Source organism: Erithacus rubecula, assembly GCF_903797595.1.
Source record: "Erithacus rubecula genome assembly, chromosome: 11".
NCBI classification, from domain to species: Eukaryota; Metazoa; Chordata; class Aves; order Passeriformes; family Muscicapidae; genus Erithacus; species Erithacus rubecula.
In genome coordinates, this window is record NC_136663.1 from 6,979,027 (window position 1) to 6,999,566 (window position 20,540).

At 37.9% G+C, this 20,540-nt stretch overlaps 1 long non-coding RNA gene across 2 annotated transcripts in view; it reads left to right on the plus strand.

Moving 5' to 3' along the window:
* The window catches only part of LOC306806303, a 256,396-nt gene that overhangs the window by 181,490 nt on the left and 54,366 nt on the right, over positions 1-20,540 (plus strand). The window lies entirely within an intron of this gene.

Here is a 20,540-nt window from a genome sequence, read left to right on the forward strand (position 1 = left end):
GCAGGGTCCATTCTTACACCATCAGTATTGCAGTTCTGTGATTTCAGTAGGATGATGATTAGAACTTCACCCCCACAACACTCCAGCCCTTGAGCCCTGCTGGGTGATGCTCTGTCACTCTAATGAAGAAGTTTGGCTCAATTGTTGGGTTTTCTGCTCTTCTAGAAAATCAAGCCTCATGTTAGTAGCTCTCAGGTGCAAGACAACTCTGTGCCATAAATAAAGTCATGGGAATCATATACAAGTATCATAGATCATATATAGGTATTAAATAATATCTACAGCATCAGGAAACACCTGCTCTTGACATCTGTTTTCTGAGGTAGTGAGATCTCTGTCTTGGGGGGAAAAACATAAAATCAAAACCAAACAAATAGTAATAAAAAAAGGCAAACCCACCATCATCATAAAGGTTGAGAATGTGTGGCTGTGGTGCAGATTGACTCTGCTTTCAGGAGCCAGTCTGCTCTGACAGGCTGAGGAGCTCCTGGTCTCTAGTTTTTCTGCTGTACACTTAGGCATACTGCTTTTGTCCTTGTCGGTGGCTAAGGCTATCTGGGAACAGTCTGTTGATCTGGGAAATGAGTTGGACTAAGGGCAGTAATAGAAAATTACAGAGGTTTTGTCATATGGAAGAGAAATGAGGTCAAGCCCATTGCCTGAGCCATGACCTACCAGCTTGCCTGCTCCTGAAAATGTTTCCTTTGCATGACAGGTCCTCCTCAGCATTGCTACTCACCCTCTTCCTCAGGGTGGGAAAAGCAGCTGAAAAACCTCACTCTAAGAGGTTTTTAGACATATTAGAGGGTTTTATGCTCCCAGTTCCCATTGATTTTCAATTCAATTTTCACTTAGATGAAATTCAATAGGAATAAAATACCTAATTCCTTTATGCCATTGAGAGCCTTCTTTCCTGGGTCTATGGTAGGCTGTGGAATGAGTGAGCATTGGTTCTTAGTGGGATGTGACAAGCATTAAGAAATAAGAGATTGGATCAGAGTATTTCATGGGACTTTATACAAATCTAAGCAATTGGCATTTCATATAAAGGAGAAGGGAAAAAATTACTAGTAAAGACATGGTGATAGCAGTTTCTCAAAGAACAGATCCCAAAGGCACAAGCAGAAACTGTGCCATTGCAGGCTGTGTACTGAGACATCTTTTGTTAACACATGAGCCTTAGCCAAAGACTCAAAAAAGGAATCAGATTTTTAATGACAAGCCTAAGGGACTATGATGAGCCTACAGAGACAGAATGGAAGTAATCAAGACACAAAAATGAGATATGACCAGAAAGTTGCATGAAACTGCACTGAATGAGCATTCAAAGCAGTAGGAAAACCAAGCTACAGGCTTGCTGGTCAGCAGAAGATGGTGATGGCAGTGACAAATGAAGTTGAAGAGGTACCTAATACCTGCAATATATAGTATTTTACTTTTGAAGAAGTCAGCTGTGAGGAGATGGCTACCACAAATAATATAAATTGCAACAAGATATGGAAGTTTTGCAATTTTTTGTAAGTTGTCTTCTGCTGTCTCAAATATTGCATGGACCCTCAGTCAGGCCACTGATCACAGGCTGAGACATAATAAACAGCATGAGCACCCAGAGTCACTGGCAGACCTTTTCTTTGTCTATGATGAGTTATTTACATTTTCATGGGATGTGGATGGTAGAGGTGGCTCTCCCTCACTACCATTTCACCCATTCCTAGAGCAGCTCTTAAAACTTTACTGTCTGTGTTAGTTGTACAGCTGATTGTTATTTCTTTCTGTAGTTATCTTCTCAGCTTAGTCCTACAGATCTCTTTCCAAACTGTGTAGTTCTTCAGCTTCCTCAGTATAATACTTGCTGTTAGCAACCCATTACTTATTAGAAATCTCATGACAGTTTCTGAATCAAGGAGAGAGCTAAAAGGTGGTGCTGGTTTGTTTTATGTTGGCACTGACTACAGGAAAAATAAAGTAACCCCAGGCTTCTGTGAGATTCTGTGTATCTGTAAAAGTCAATATGCTGATGAGGACTAAAGAGAGAATTCATTCCCAATCCGTTCTGCCAGTTACCTGAAGGGCAGACACAGATGCTTCAGCAGAACAGCATTTTTTATGTTTTCAATTTGTCTTTCAAACTTTTTAATGGAAAAACAATCTCAAAGATGCTATTATTTCTCATTATTAAAATTCCATTTTCAAACGGTGGTTTCTTTTTCTTTTTCTTCCCTAAAAATGTTCAATAAGGTGTTTCTAAAAATTTAGAAACATTGTGCTGGAAGTGAAACTTTTCAGTTCCAAACTTACCAAAGCACTTCAAAATTTGCTTTTTCTTTCTTTGGAAGAATATTTAATTTATCAACTATAAATGTCACGAGTGGTGTTAATTTTTGTGTGTTAAAACCCTCATTAGATTAACTTGGATTGTACTTTGCATGTTCTCTCAAGCTAATTCCCATGATCACCAACTTTAAAACCTTTATTGGGGGGTTTTGTTAGAGATGCATCACTTTACTGTTGTATTCATCTGGCAAAAAGAGTGGATTCAAAAGTACCCTTCTTTCAAAGCTGTGTTTGTCACTGACCTCAGATGTTGAACCAAGAAGAGAATTGGTTTCTAAGCACTGCTCTGTGTGTGCAATGCCAAGAAAACTGGAGAGTTCTGACTCGCATCCTTCTAAGAGAGGTGATGTGAGAACCTTTTTGTCTAGTGTGTTACATCCATCAGAGCCCAAAATACTTGGGTGTTGTTAAAAGATATAGAGATTCAAAACTGGTTATTGTCTCTCTAGTGAGGAGTTGTCAAGATGAAATGAAGGAGGCAGCACTGTGGAGAAAGTAATATTGGGATCTCGTTTTGAAAGAGGAGGTTATGCCTAGAGATGAGGAAACTTCCTCCTTTGATTCATGAGGAAAGTGAAAAGAGGACGACTGGTTAGGTGGCAGTCTGTTGATTATGCCAGATTTTCAGGACAGTAAAGTTGAGGACACTTAGCAGGATTGGCTGAAGGATCTCATGAAACTCAATGAGTTCTCCTTAAATATCCTGTGAAATTCAGCTTGATGAGTGTTAAAGTGATACATCTGGGAATAATCAAAACTTTGCAGATAAAATTATGGGCTTTCAGCCATCTTACCAACAAGGAATGAGATCTTGGGATGATAAAAGACAGGGCCATGAAAGAATCTGCTTAGTGGTGTTCTTTGAATATTAGGAATAAATAGGAAGGGGATAGAAGATAAGTACAGAATATTTATGCCAGCATATAAATACATGGCACACCCACATCTTGCATATTGCCTGCCCCTACCTTTTCAAAAGCTTCACAAAAGGGCAACAAGGATGATCACAGGAAACAGAGAGATTTCCATTAAAAAGAAACTAAGCAAAGTAGACTCTTTGTATGCCCAGAAAAGGGGACTGTTGGGGGAGATGATGAAGGTATCTGGACTAAAGCACCATACACAAAGAGGTTCCCTCGCGCGGTTTGTGCACAGTCTTTGCCAGGACAAGAAATGAAGGCAAAACGACAGATGTGGCAGCTGGAAAAGAAGCAAAAGCAGATCTTTAAACATAATTAAGCAGCCACAGGGTACTGTCAGAGTTTAACGTTTCTAAGGGTTAAAGGGAAGCTTGAACAAGTTCCCAAAAGGGAAATCCAAAGAGCTTAAAAATACATATGAACCTCATCTGGCTGGAGCTGTCTTTGAGACTCAGATTGGTGGAAGCTGGAAGAGATTTTGGGTGAAATGTTATTTATTTCTTCTTCTGTCCTTCTCCAGGTTCTGGCTTCTGGCTGCTGGTTGAGACAGTCCCTGGCCAGAGGGACGCTTGGTCTCACCCAACACAGCCTTTTCTGTTCTCATGGTACCAGGCATTTATGTCCTGAGCTCACACTTTATTTCCATATCTGAATGAAGGACAGGTCAGAAACTGAAGCAGAAGTAGCCTGGGCAAATAGTTTCAATGCTAAAATCTCTATATTCTTTTTGAGTAAATCTTCCTCTTTAGCTAAACTACCAAAGTGTCTGCCTGCCAGTGTTCCTACCAGGCAATCAGAGGGAAGCACTGACAATCAGAGGAATGTTTTTAAAGCTCCCCAGTTCAGATTAATACAATTTTTTTAACTGTAGGGAAATCCATGAAAAATTTATCAGTGTATAATACTGAACGATCTCTCCAAGAGACTTTAATTTCTGCTTCTAATCTTTCCATCTCAATCTGCTGGGTCAGCTTTGCACTTCTCCTTGTGTGCACAATGGGGAACAATGTTTAGCCGATGACAGAAATGCAGGATGGGGATTAAGTACCCCCCAGGCTTTCTGTATTTTAGTAATGGTGTTGAACATTCCCCAGTCGCTGGTTTTACTCCCCTCCTACTCTTCAATAAATTAACTCGTAAATCTAAAAGTCAAGACAGCTTCACTGAGTAGGGAAAATATACCCTGGAAATTTTCCTAAATACCCCTTTAGAAAAGGCTTAACTTTGATTATTGTAATTGATTATCTTAAGCCCCTGAGTGTCAGAATTCTGCATTACACTCAGCATGTATTTTGATGAGAAGATGGATTTGGCAGCAGTCTTAGGTGTCCTCACCTCACCACTCCCACTCACCCACTCATTTCTGGTCCATGGCCCAGGTTTGCTTCCTAGATAGAGCTCCAGAATCAAGTTAATCTGCTCTCTCAAATATTCTCTACTGTTAAAACACCAGTTACACCCCACTTTATCTCTGTCTTCTCCCTGTGACAGCACAAGTACTGTGGTTAGAAGAAGTTGGGAAGTTTCTTAAAAGGGTCAGTTTTCAGCTTGATCAACTCACAGTTGATGAGCACTGGTGCCAGCATGTGACAGCAAAAGGTGCCTTTGCTAGATGGTGACTCAGACTGGGAAAGTTCAAGCCTGCCATGAAGTTGCACCTCCTGTGGTGCATTGCTTTTAGGGCTGCATGGTAAGCATTGAGTCAATCTAGGTAACAAGTATTTTAACAAACAGTCCTCAAAAGAAGTTAAAAATCAACTTAAACAAGGAATAAAAATTAATAATGTTCTTTTTATTCAAACATTTCAGGAGCATGATTACTGAAGAAAATCTCTAAGATGCTTGAGGCATGAAAGGAATATTTAAAAAGTATAAAGCCACAGCAGAAAAGCTGTGATTTTTTTGCACCTGTACTTACCATGGGGGAGAATTCCATCCCAGAATCCTAATTTGTTGAATACATTTTAAGATTTGCTTCAAATTGAAGTGTCTGTAAATAGTTAACAGAGTAAAAGAACAAAACAAGCTATAAAAACTCATCAGGAATAGTGACATTCACTTGGAAATTCTAAAGAAATTCAGAAGAGAAGCAGGTGATTGTGGTGTACAGCTTCTTAGCTCAAATAACTTTGAGCCAGACAACTGAAATCTGACTAATACAGCAACAGATTTTAAAATGACGTTCAGGCAGAGCCAGGAAGATGCATCCCAGTAAACCTGACATGTGTGCTGGGAAAATGAGTAGAAATTATAAAAAATAATACAAATTGTGTAATTGGAATAATTATGACATATTTTGAAGTTTTGTGTGTAAGTTTTAAAATATAAGTCCTGGCCTAATTGTATATTCAAATTCTCTGAAGGTGTCTACTAGCAGGAGAACACAGGAGACCCAGCTGGGATCACCTGCTTGGGTGTTCAAAAGAGGTTTAACAAGGTTCATTCCCCAAAGCCTTTAAGAAAATAAAATATTCTGGAACAAAAAGGAAGATGCTCACATCAATAAATAACTAGAGGGCATAGAAAGCAGGATACAGAAATAAATGGTCAGTGCTCACAGTAGAGGTAGGTCACCACTGAAAACCCTGTGGAGATCTGTGCTATTCAACATATTCATAAGTGGTCTGAAAATATAAAAGTGAATAGTGAGGGAACAAAATCTGCTGATGGTACCAAGTTACAAGAAAAGTTAAGAGAAGAATCAGCTATGATGTATTGAGAAAGATCTTATAATGCTGGCAATAATGGGGAGAAAAAAAAAGATATTCAGTGCAGACCAATGCATACGGGAAAAATAACTCTACACATAAAGTGATGGGTTAAGAACTAACCATCACTTCTCAGAAATGAGATCTTGAAGTAAATGGATATTTCTGTAGAACCGTCATGCCAAGAACAGTCGAACCAAAATTTTAAGAATAGAGAACAAAATAAAAGCCATCATTATAACAGTATATAAATCCATAGTACCCCTACAGCTTGAATATTCTGTGCAATATCAGCCTCCTCAGATTAGAAAGAACAGAGTAAAGCCAAAAAATGTTGAAAGGCAGATGGCAAGAATGGTCACCATGATAGAATGAGTTCAAGGAGTACAACCTACAGATTGTTGAGAAAGTTGAGGATGTTCAGTCAGGAGAAGATTATGTGGAAACACCTTCCAGTATCTGAAGGGTCTACAGAGAAGCTAGAGAGGGACTCTTCATCAGGACCTCTAGTGACAGGACAAGGAGTGATGGATATGAATTGAAAGAGAGGAAATTTTGGTTAGATGTTTCGGAGAAATTTTTTATTGTGAAAGTGGTGGGACATTGGAAGAGGTTGCTCAGGGAGGTTGTGGATGTCCCAGTCCTGGCACACATTTAAAGATGGGTTGGAAAAGGCCTTGAGCAACCCAGTCTAGTGGGTTGGTGGGTGGGGTGGGGCTAGATGATCCTTAAAGTCCATCCAAACCCCTTGACACTCTATGGTTCTATGACCCAATGACCAGCAAGCTGGAAAGGATATGACCAGTGCTGGGGCAGGTTGAGACAGCTCTAGATCTTGACCAGTTCCAAAGTTTTATTTTACAGTACCAAGACAGGTGCATTAGCACAGCTGAGGAGATGGGGAGTTTCCAGCATGCAAACAGGAACGAGGCAGAAATCCTAAAAGTTGCTGAGTCACAACATCAGAAAGTTAGAGGTACAACCCAGGTGCTGATGCTTAAGAAACAGAGCACATTGGAGCATCTACAGGGCACTCTGCAGCAGAATCTCATCAGATGCTTTAGGATATCTCTGCAGTCAATGGAGAATAAAAGTCTTTCCTTTTGGGCCATGAAGACCCCCTAAATTCGGCTCCTGTTCTGATGTGGACTCCAAAGGACCCTCTCTGTCTCCATTAATTAGAAAGGTGGTGCAGATGAGATGGGTGCCTAACACCCTGCTGGATATGTGTGGCTGCAGCGTCTCTGTGGGTGGATCTGTGGAATGCAGCTGCTGAGACTCCTGTTAATGGATTGATGTAGAGCACAGAAAGATTCAGATCCTGGTAGAGGCTTTGCTCCTGTCATGGTTACAAAACTGTGTGCAGGAGTCAAAGCTGTGGCCCCAGCACCATAAAACTGGGTAGGGATGTTCAGAATCAGTGCTGTAACCAAACAGGAGTTACTTCTGCACAGAAAGAACATCCCTGCCCCTCAGCATATATTCCATGCTTTAAGAGCTGCTCTTACAACAACTTTATAAACCACTGACATACTCCAGACATGACACACTCATATTTGTTTTCTGTCAGAGCACTGTAGCAGAAAACAGCCCATGATGAGACCTGTGGAGGCTACCTGGAGTTAAAGGTGTGGCAGCAACATCTCAAACTGTGTTTCATTTTGAAACATTCACGAAAAACAGCTCCAGTTCACTAAGTTCTTCCACCCATAGTTTTAAGCTGTGTATTTTTCACAGGAGTTTTAATTTTTCCAAGTTTTTCTAACTGAAACAGGAAACCTCTAGAACATATTGAGGGAACAGTTTCTCCCTAAATCTCCAAATATGGTGATGCAGGGCAGCAACAACTTAATTTTGAAATGAATTAACTTTATTTTTGAGTGATGTTTGCCTTCTATCTTTTCCCTTTTTTAAGACTGTGTTCCTTCAGTTACTTCAATTTATTTTCTCTCACTAATTTATTTTAATTTTTATTGTTTTGCTGTCCTTTTCCCTTTAGTCCTTTTCCTACACCACAATCCTTCCTAAGGAGAAAATGAGGGTGAGAGAAGTTGGAGACCAGGGCAGACTTTTGAGCCATGAAATTTGAGTATTTAATTTAGTACAGATACTTTTGCCTATTTCTATTAGCTATGCCCTTTGTTTATACTTCTTATAGGTGCGATACTATTTCTGAATTGGGGACATAAAAATGTAAAAATTAAATATTTAAAATTACAAAAGAAAGACAAAAAATAGATGTAAATCAATTTTTCAAGGCAAGTATAAGTTGCCAGTCTCACTCAGGCTGATTGTTCCTTTCCACAGCAGAATGTGACAGTCTTTTATGGTCAGTATTAGTGCAGAAACTGATCACCAGTCTTTTTTTTCCTTGGTCATATTTGGAGGCTTTAGGGTGTTTTTTTTGTTGTTGTGGTTTTTTTTTTTTTTTGTTTTTTTTTTTTTTAGTATCCTCAGAAATGGCAAAAAACCATTAAATTTAGAGAAATTAGTCTGGTTTTGCTATTGAGAAAGTAAATTAACCCTTACCTGACTTACTAAAGAATAAATAACTTGTTAGCAGAGTTTAAATCTTTTTTTCCCCCTGCCTGGTATTGTACAGCTTGGCTGTAACTTGCTCTTTTTTTATATCTGAAGGAGAAAAACATGCTCTAATGAAGAAAAATCTTTCTTGGACATGCATTAACATCTGTGGTGGCTTATTTGAGTATCAAAGAATTTTGTTTACAGTTCTTTGAATTATAATCAAATTGTTTCAATACCTGTATTAAAGTAGCTGAAAATTATTATGTAAAATTCACGCATGATGTCTTTTTAATAAATAACAACAAAAATCATTCAAATAAATGAAGCAATCAGCTCTGAACACTTGAATTTTCTTTAAAAAAAAAGTTAAGTTAGTCTTAACTCACAGATTTTTGAAGACACTATAATAAAGAATTATTGGAGGAAATATTGCTTTTACTGTTTTCAGATAATGCTTAATGTTGTTGCAAATTATAAAATTTAATTAGCTATATAAATGCCAGAGGAACAAATAATGTGCTATTGTCTTGATATCTTTCCAGAAATTAGTCTTTTAAAACAAATTTGCCATATTAATCATCTAAAAATATTTTTGATCACTGAATTAATAGTTTGCAGTCTGTTTTCAGGTATTCATTGCCATAGGTGATTGCCTCTTAATTACTACATGGGCGCTTTCTATTCACTCTTATTAATTCATGTTTTCTGGCACAGTCCCAAAAGGCAGCCTTGCCCTATATCTTCTAATTACTTCTATAATTGAATTTGCCCACTTTTTCTAACCTATTTTTTAAACTGACTGTGTTTGTTCATGGTTTATTGTGTCTTTTTTGTGTCAGTTCTCTGCAAGCAGAATGTACATTGATTCTTTCCTCGTTTCTCATTAATTTTCAAGAGCTTTGCTGCATGTCTGTTTTTTCAGCCTGTCAGACCTATTGCTAGACCAAAAAAAGATTCTTATTATTAAAGGTTAGGTAAAATAGACTGAAGTTAATTAATTCATTAGTAACTCTGAGCCAATTACTGAAGCCTTCTCTTATTTATATACTTGTTAACAAGACAGAGATGAGAAAGGCCTATTATAGGCACATGTCCTTCAGAAGTTGGGCAAACCCTCTGGAGCATATGCATTTAGTTCCACCAAAGAAAAAGAATTGATTCCAAAATGAAGACTTGAAGATCTAACTGGCAAAGTCTTCATAAGCTGATGGACCTTCTTGTGGCCATCCAATTGTTGTTTTGGATTCTACCTTTTGATCACAAGGAATAAAATCTGGGGAGCAGCTTTAAAAAGTACACACATAATGTTTTGATATAAATATATTGACTTGCTAACTTCCCCAGAATTTCTTGGGATGTTTGGGAATAGTTGAACAAAAAGAAATTACCCATGCATATCTATGCAATTAAGAGGGGAGTTGCTGATTTCATACAATGTCCTTGTGTAGATAAATGTAATGAGAGGTGGAGCTGGAAAGAAACCCCATTAATTTTTGGTAAATGCTCTGCAGGTTATGAACCTTATGTGAGAGCTGAAGCCATGTAGAAGCTACAGACCTATAAATAAAATAGGGAAGGTACCCAGTGGATCATTGATCAATGCCAGATGTTTACATTAATGACATCAATGCATATTTTAAGCATAGCATTCAAAACCTGACCTTACATTTATTGAGGCTGAAGCAGAACAAGACACCATTCTCTCTCACTGAATTCAGTGTTGATACAAGTGTGGTGTTTTTAAAAAGGTTACTCATTGTAAGTTTATTGTGGGGGAGAAAACCTTTGGGGTTTTGTTTTCTCATAATTCAACAACTTGATCAGAGATCATTAAAATTAGAAATCAATTCTTTGTCAAGTGTCTTGCAAGCCTGGTGTGATATCAAGATTTGGAGAGAAATTATGTGAAGATTGAGGAATATTATATGAGCTTTTTAAGCAAATAGACAAAACGTGGATTGAGAAGCATCTTTCACCTAGTTTATAAAACATAAATCCAAATAAATTTAAACAGGAAGAAAAAGGTGTTGGAACTACTGGGGAGCTGAAAGCTTGGCCTATCCCAGTCATGTGTGTTTTTAAGGAAAATTGGTCTGCAGCTCTAGGTTAAAATCCTAAAGAAGAGTTGTTACTAAATTCTCTAGAAGTCCTATTCCCATGCCAGGGGCAACCACAGATTAAAACCTTCAGCTACCACTACAGGAATCATTCTCCAATCCATAGTTATTTCTAACCTGAGAGATAAGAATAAGAGGAGAAATGAAAGATTACAACACCAAGTGGTTTATGTTCATCAGCTGGGCCTGGTCACTGGGAGAAGGTCTGGGTACCATCACTGTGCTGGGCCAAAATATCTTCCAGCCTCTGCATCCTCCTGGAACACACACACAGAGTTTCCTCACTCCTCCCTGCATGCCATACAGCTCACTGCAGAACTGGGGTATTTATTATTCAATCTTGCTCTTTCTCTCCCTTCCCAAAATTAGTTAGGAAATAACTGGCTGATTGAAATTGCTGATATCTTGATCAGAACTTTATTATTTCTGGTAGGAAATAAATAAGTCATTAATTATGCAAGTGCTTGTGCAGCTCTGTAGTTAAAATAGCTTTGAGATTTCCACTTAAAACAGGCATTTGCTGGTTGATTTTGTGTGAATTCCAAGATATGGGCTTGCCAAATTTGTGTTGTTCATTTTTGGAATGGAAAGTTGCTGGTTTTGAGAAGTTTTCCAGTATATATTTTGATTTATTTTAGATATTGGCAGTTACCTTTAAGATTGTGTATGAATGAGAACTTCAGATACTTGGATTCTTCCAGTAGAAACCATGTAAACAGGTTTTTGAGAATTTAATAAGAGTGGTACATTTAGACAGTTTAGAAGTGTAGTGAAATGAAATGAAATAAAGGGGTTTCCTTTAGCACTTCATTTTATAACAAATTAATTCATCAGAATGAATGTACATGTAATAGTATTACATGTTACTAGTACATGTAATAGTACTGAAATAACTTTTGCCACTATAAAGTGCATGCTATGATGAATCAGTCACTCAGCTGCCCCCCATGATAACAATATTTTTGGTTTTGGAATATCTGAAGGCTTCTGTCACCTCCTTTTGGAGAGACCCTCTAATATTCAGTAAGGTTTTAAGGAAATGAGAGATGTGCTTCTGTGTCATCCCCTGTGTTATCAGAATTAGGGTAACCTGGACATGTTGAAATTCAGGATGTCCATCACAGTAAGTTACAGGCTCTTTTTAGTGTGGATTGACAATACCATCAAACCAAAATAACAGAGATTGTGATGGTTACTCTTGGAGAACTGTGGATGGGACAGTAACACCTTTTTCATTTTTCATAGGGCAATGCAACATAAGTCTAAAATGATAAGAGCAGCAGAAAAAAAGGAATGGTTTTCTGTCTGAAAACTTTCTCATTTATCACTTTTGCAGCTCTTGCATGTTTTATAAATTTATTTCCATCCTTCTGTACATGTTATGCTGCAATTGGCTCTACTCCTGTCATACACACTGAATTGAAAAATTCACTGTTAGCTATTTCCTTTCATAGTTATACTTACTCTTCTTTCCTCTGAGTACCCTCTAGCATGTCTTGAAAATATTCCTCTGCCTGCCATCCTTATCTCACTTCATGTGAATGCATTTCAGTTTCTGCACCAGCCACTGTAGTGCTTTTTAGTTAATTCTATATCCTTTCAGTAACTTCATGTAGTCATCAAGGAACTTGTAAAGAGTGTATTGACTTGTAGGAACAAACTTGTTTGTTCTGGCTCTTCCTTTAATTCATTATTGGTTCTGCTTTGTAGAACAGGCTGTGACCACAGGGAGTGAATGGGCTTGGCTGGAGCTGTAAGTCATAGCCAACATCTACACACAGGAAAGCTGAGATTCCATAACTTTCCATGTGTGACAAGGGAGGAGTGTGGCAGAGTGAGCAGCACAGCATCTATTGCCTGTTGTATAAACCTGAGCTTTTACTGTTGGTCCTTTCAGCCCTTTCTAGGACACATTTAATATGGGGATATTAAAACATATGCATATTGTTGTAGTGAGTAAAATCCTGTAGCTGTCAGTGGACTGTCAGTAAAACCCTTTCCTATAGGAAACACTTTAATGTATTTTCTATTACTTTTCATTAAATTAGAATTTAAATAATATTGTTTCATTGGATATTAGATATATCAGAGGATTATCTGAAAATGAGTCACCAGATTGATTAAAGGACTGAATTGTCAACAGCATTGATCCACCACATTCCTGCTTAAAATCATTATATCTCCCCTCCTCCAGCACTTGGAGCACAGCTTTAGGGAAACTTATTCCCTGTTTTTTTCCCACATTAGCAAGTTCAAGCATCAAGTCTTGCAAAACAGGGAGCAGTACTTAGATGTGTTGCATAATCTCTTTCTTAGTTGATACTTCATTCTCTTCCTAAATAAGCTTCAAATGTTTTAAAAAATATGCTTCCTCTTACTTTAATCCTGAAGAGGAGAAAGGTAAGGAACACCTTTCTTTTACTTCCAGTCTTAATGCTAGTTCAGTTTTAAACAAGACAGGAAGCTACATAGAATCTATAGATCTTTTAAATCAGATCTTCCTGGTTATTTTGTAGGAACAGGTAAGATATAAATTAATAATAAAGATAGAAATATATATTTGCAAGTAGAAATTAATCTTATTCTGAACAGGAAGTTTTGGTCAGAAACATCAGCCCAGTACTGATCACATGCACTTCAGGGGGACAGGATCAGTCCCTGTGCTCACAGCATCTGTTTCAGGACACCTGGAGAAGTAATTGTGCTCCTTATGGGTATCCAAACTGCTAACACAAAACAAAAATGAGTGGTTATTATTGGCATGTTGGCATTATGTATTTTATATCTACAGTAAGTGCCACCCCTCAAATGCCAAACCTGTGCTTAACATTGTGCCAAAAGGCCTCCTGGCTGATAAACCTTGACAGTGCATTGTTCTCTTGTCAAGGGGCATTATCCTAGCAATTCAGCAAAAATTTTTCTTCATTTGGACAGTGCATCTTTCAGACATTCCCTTCTTCTATTGATTTGTTTTCTCCTGTCCCTTTCTCCTTCTTTTGTTTTCTTATCATAGCTTCAGGTTATTAAGTGCAAAGTATTGATGGGAATAGGTGGTTTTGGTCGATGGAGAGCTAATGCATCCCTAATCCCACCATTGTTATAGAGTTATGCTTTACTCTGGTTCCTGATGGGGGAAAAGGTGCAAAGCTCTTGATCCTAGTTTTATTTGTCACAAACCCATCCATCAATCAAGCACAAGCATGTCTGAATGCTGAATGACATGTGGGTCTCAGCTGAAAAAATTCGATAACACTGTATTGTCAGGTTGCTCACTCTTTTTTTTTTCGATAAGAAATACATTTGACTGAAATAGATAAGCATACAACTACTAAAGACTTGAAGAGAGAGAGTGACATACATGACACCAAAGGTTTTTGATCTTTGGTATTAATGATACTTATGAGTAAATAAAATGGAAAAAAGGCTCTAGACATGCAACATGCTTAAATCCTGTGTGGTTTTTTATTAAGTTGGGGTTTCAAGTTTTTAATCTGGACATATATTGCAGCCTGCCACCAAGGTTCAGATACTGATAGAATCTATGACTGAATTTCTATTTTTAAAAAAAATTATTGGTTAATATAGCAGATATTCATGAGTAGAATATTATTTTAGTATACATTGAGAACCTCTGTGCTTACTATTTCTGAATAGGGATGACGACATATAAGTATGTAAGTGTATGTGTAATCATTATTCTTTTGTGGTTTGAAAACATTTAATATTTATTATTATAGTACATATACATAGATATTTTATCCTATGCAAATGATTATGCATTTAGTTTTTAAAATGTCCCTTTAAAATATATTTGTGTTCTCAGATATGATTTTAGAATCTCTTTTTACCAGTTGTTGTGTGAAGTACACTAATGCATTGCTGAAAGCTTATCCCCTTATTTATATACAATTTTTCTATTCATACTCGCTTAAATAATTGCATTTAGAAACTGTTAAAATGTTGCAATTTTCCATTTGTACACTGTAACTCTGAGCAAAGTAGTCAACAGATCAGAACAATTTTGAGAATGCATTTTATTTTCTTGCCATAGAAGAAGACACTTCAGAATGGAGAACGCATTAAATGACCTAAAAATCCATCAACAAAGGTAACAAAAAGACAACCCAAATCAGAGGCTCTAAGACAAACATGTTGTAGCCTCAAGTACTGGCACACTCTATGAGTAAGCCATTTTTTCTCTGCTCTGTGACTAGGGGCTACAAAACTGCAAAAATCAATGTGGGAGTGCTTTAGGTTTGTTGGGTAAATTACACGTGCTTGGCTGCTCTATTGTATCTGGCCCATATTCTACACCAGATACTTTTAGATGGAACTGTCACATAATACATATACTCAATATTGATTTTTGTAGATTTAACAGAGCTTGAACTGAACTCCATGGTAAGCAAGGAAAAACTTAAGTGCAGCTCCTCAAAATTGGGATGAACATGTAAAAACAGAAATATTATTAAATGTCTCTGTCTGGGGATCTCCTGGCCCAGTTTTAATTTGGTATGGGCAAAGTCAGTACTGAGTTGTTGAAAACTGCTGGCATTAAATATTTGCTGGTTTATCTTCAAATTATTTTTGTGTCTTTCAAAATGTTTGTACCAAGACCAAGTGAACATGGAAAGCTATAAAAATTTTTAAATTACATTATATTGTCTGAATACCAGATGATGCCAGATGAAATCCGGAACACCTCTAGCACTTTAAGGTCTCTGTGCATCTCATGAACAAATTATTTTATATTAAATTCAGTGCATGCAGTGAAGTCTGTCACTCTCAGATGCAGGACACCTAAGTCTACATTTAGACATGGGAATAGGTGGTCTCATTTGAATTTGCATATAACTTCAAATAAAAAAAAATATACAAATTCGAATGTCTAAATATGAAATATGGAAAATTTGACTGCCTTTGAAAATCTATATGTTAGTTATCAAATATGAGGCAATCAAGTGAGAACAGTTGGCTAGATTTAGGTCCCAAGCTGGTGTGACAGGACTAGTAATACTCCCTAATAAGACTGAAGAAGGCTAATATTTTCTCAGGGGAAAGAAAATATATTTGTAACTTTAAAAAGTAAATTTAGACTGCATACATTAGCTTATTTCCATTATATTTGTGAACAGTGTATTATCAATGATATCTGTTTAAATCAATCACCTTTTTAAATACCTGTCTCTAGAGTAATTTGTAATCAAACAATAGTCACTGTAGCCCATAAAGAAAAATAGCTTAATAGCTTAAAAAATGGATCCTTCAGGTTTCACATCCCACCAGCAGTGTCACTGAAGCCCTGCCTGTCCTTCTGCAGGCACATCCCAGCCTGTGTTCACCAGTCCTGCTCGTGACTCAATTGCACCCACAACATGTGGGTCCTGTAGTGAAGGACTTCTGGTCACTGCTGCCACGAGGGATGCTGAAATTGTATTTAAAGTAAGGAGAGAAAACAGGTCTTAAATTTCCCTTACATTATCAGCACTGCTCCGTGTTCCTCAGCTCTCCCCTGATCTCCTGGGGCTGCAGCTGAGACACTTGAGCTGCTCTGCTTGGTTTTGGCTCTGGGCTCAGAGTGGGCAGAGTGCAGCTCCTGGCTCACCTGCACCCTGACACACAGCCAGTGGAAGCCCTCTGCACCTCAGAGCCCTGCCTGCAAACTTTATGCATCTCTTGATGGCTTTTCTGCTTTTAAAAAATTGTAGGACATGTTTTCAGCTGGTATTAATTGACATAATTCCAGTAATGTTCTTGCTAGGACAGCAGTTTCCACTAATGAATATCCAGCATTGTATCTCTGCCAGCAGTCAGATGTGGTAATCAGAGCAGCCAGCCTCTGAGAGCAAAGCAGAGCCTTGTCAGGGGGCCTCCACTTTAAAACTTTGTCTCTTGGTCTGTCAGTGCTTGATTTTATTATTCTAAGGGCATTTTGATAACCCCTCTGTGTTTGGGTCTTCGTGGTGTGAAGGTCTGACTAAATAATGAGGGTATTTTCTCTTTTATCTTTAGAGGAAGGATTTACTTATTACTGCCAATAATATGGGTCAGATTTTCAAAGGTGTTTTAACTTCACCTCCATGTTTGTACTGCATAAACACTTGCAATTGCTTTTGTATCCAGTCATTTCTACAGATGAGCATTTACCATTATTTTGCTATGCAAGTGATGCTTGTGTGTGTATTCTTCTGTCTCGTTTCTATAGATAAACATACACAGGCACAAGTGGGTGTCATGCTTTTATGTGACATTTTACAGTACTAGGTATTAAGTGGACACTAACACCATTTTCATTCTCGAGATATATGATGGGCTTGTTTTGTACACTGAGGAGAAAAGAGAAAAGATTGTGAATTCAGCCTTTTCTTTTTGGCATTCATTTTGTGCTCTATATGACAAGAGGCCATGAAGGATCTATGACCATGTGTGATATTCCTAATAAATGAAATGTGTCTCTATATCCTAACAGTGTGTGCTATACTACCTCATGGTACTGATCCCTCCATTCTATGAAACACAAATTAGTCATATGAAAACAGACTTTAACTTTCATAAAACACATGTGGCTCTGTTCCTTAGACAATAAAAAGTGCCTAACAGAAACAGTGGTTACTTACCTCCTTTTGAAAGAAAAATGCATGTAAACATGGTTTCATCAACGGGAAGGGCACTTTATGTTTCAGAGTTTGATCCTACTTAGGTAGTTTTAGCCATTTAACACCGTGGCTTTTGGCTGCTTTCTGTCTGGGAACTGGATGCCAGGGAAGCAAATGCTCAGGAATACCTTGGTAGCAGCTGTGCTGTATTTTCAGTTTACTCTTAGGTGCCACAATAGGGTCCCTGATGTTATGCTTAGATGCAAATCAGCTCCTGAAGTGAATGGCAGTAACATTGTTGACATTCAGTATATATTAGAAGTCAGCACAAGTATCATGTTGGTCTATGTCTAGTGGACGTCCAGGACCACTCAAGAGGTTAAGGACATTGTTCATCAACTGGGAATGCAACTTGAGAAATGTAAAGCCAACAGAATTAGAAAGAAAGGGCAAAACACCATATGATTTGTCTGTTTAAGTGCCATATGGCATCTCTTTAAAATGTATAGTACTGGGGAAGAAAAGAGATTAGTGCAAAATGTAAGAGCTGCTTCATAAGGCCCTAAGGACCAGCAGTTCAAAATGCTGGAGTATCCAGACAGCCTCTCCTGCATCTTAAAGAATAAATGATGTCAAGCTAGAGAAAATGATGGATGCAGTGCTTCTTGTTAGCCTGACACATGTCCCAGGGAGGAATGATCAGCACAGGGCTGTGGCAGGATTGCTCCATGTCTGTACAGCCACAGCTGCTGTGCAACTGCACAGCTCTGCTGGGTTAGCAGGTGCCAGTCCCCCACTGCAGCCCACAGCCCAGGTGACAAGCTGCAGGATCTCTCCAGTGGCTTTTACAAAGAAGGGTTACAGAGATCAATCACTGTTTTCTTAAGCTGCATAAAACTGAATTCTAGCTAGCACAGGTATGTGTTACTGCTTCACATCTTCATTCTAGTTTGGTGGGAATTTATTTGTAATGAGAGTAATTGCTGCTCTGTTATATCTTGTGCCATCGCTGCTCTCTGGGCAGATAAAATTCACCTGCAATTGGGTTCTACTCTCTTGACCTCACATGCAGGGGCACAGGACACAGTCCTTGCTCTGGGTCTCTCAAGAGTAGCAGGATTTCTCCAGTATAATCCCATGTCTGACACCTTCCTTGTGAGCTGGGATAACATGGCTAAAACACTTTCTGACTGTCCTGAGACAAGTTCTTCAAATTCCATTTCATTTTTATATCCTAATTTGGGAATATTTTAGTAGAGGAAGGAAACATAGTTTTGTTATTTTGCAAATTTGTACAGGTTGGTTTTATTCTTGAGACACAGTCAAGCCACTGACAGGCAGCATTTCTTTAACTGAATGGTCCTAAGTGTGGTTTGAGCAAAATAAACAAATGCTATTATATAGTCATACATATAGGCTCCATTATGTATTTTATATATTGATTTCATCTGAATCAACTGACTTTTTTAACTGAATTTACATCCATATGAATGTAAAGAAACAAAAAGGAGGTCCTGATAATAAAGTGTATTTCCAAACCAATAACTTTGAAAAAAGGACTCTAGGACAAGACTCTTGCTTAATTTCCACACCTCAATTAAATTACTTTTTAAAAACAGGAGGAGAATCATTGACTGGTCTGGATTTTTCAAATGTCTCTGAAGTATTACATTATTAATTTTCTTGCAGTAATAAAAGAGTTATTTCTTATCACATGCAAAATTGTAGAGCTCCATTTATTAAAAGTGAAAATATATTTTTATATATTTTAGGAAGTTACAAATAAATAATAAAATGGCAATGAAAAATTAATAATTTTTCTTAGCTGGTTTTGGATTTGATTCTGTTCCATTTATTTTTGCTTATTTGACAACGTTACGGCAAAGGAAAAGAACTCAAAAGGGGATCTTCAAATTGGTCCCTACAGCTGTAAAACTTCTGATATGAGATAAAAACTCATGGAGTGTTGTAAAGCATTAACAGAAGAGATGAAATTGTTCCATCAACCTGAAGCCTCTGAAAGCTATTCATTTTCCACTCTTTATTCTCGTATAAGTCCTGGTAATGTCAATGAGAGCAACCTGCACTCTCAAAGCAAAAATCCACCCAAAGGCAACGACTCATAATGAAAGGGAGAAAAAAAAATCCATCTTGAATTACAAAACCTTCAACTTCCGCACATATGTTTGATTCCAACAATATTTTGTTGGCTGTAAATTGTTTGCAATTGGAATGTTATATTTTTGGAGGAAATAATCGAGAAAAGCATTCCACCAAACTAATGCTAATTTGATTGCACAGTCCATATTTGGAACATATTAGCACATTCACTCCTGTGTACAAATATATAAGCTGCCATCCCCCAAGCAGTGAGAAGAAAAGTGACAGAGGAGGTTCAGATGGGGGAGAAGGGAAAGAGTTGCCAATAGGACCCAAGGCTTGCCAAAATCCTGTAAGTGAAGGAAACGAAACAAAATGCAGAGAATAGACAAGGAGAATAAGTGGCTAATTACTGTACATCCCACTCAACTAAAAATGAAACACATGCACAAGACATCAGAGAGGCACATATTGCATAGGCATGTCCTGACAGCAATGACAAAACAGTGTAATCACAAACAGAAAACCAGGATCCTTTCCCTCTTTGTTGCCAGTGGTGGTTGAATGTGTTCTAGCAGAGAGGCTGTTATTCCCCTGTCTCTGCCAGTCCTTTTTCTTCCCCAAGTGGAAAGGAATGGCTCAGGGAAAGCATGACTCCAGATCCTGCAGGTTCCTTATGCCTGCAGCCTGCAGGGTCCAATTTATTTCCCATGTGGGGCAGTGCTATCCCTGGCTCTCCTCAACTCAGGTGACATGTGTGTTGTGTGCTCACACTGGGACGTGCAGGTTAAGTCTTGATGTAAATTACCTGATAGAAATGTGGGGCTGCTGAGAGATCCCTACTTCTTGTCATGATTTGCTGTGTCATTGTGAGCAGGTGGCACCTCTTGGTGCTCAAGTTCCTTGTGATTTTAAGATGTAGCCACTGTGGGCTTTGTCCATTATTTGAGACCTCTGTATAAAAGGCACAATACTTGGTCAAAGGCTTGTGATTCTTCCAAAATTTAGCTGATGGTTACCATACATTCCTGTTATTCACCAGACTGATTTATTGCTTCATGTTGCAGTGAATATTAACTGGTTTAGTAACTGGACAATTTGTTATTTTAATCTAATTAAACCAGATATGGACAAATGAAAGTATTCTAAAAGATATGACTGTAACACAAAGCTAGGAAATCTGAACACTGCAGGAAATTACTGAATCCCTTTTGTATGTGCTCATCTCCCTCCTCTGGG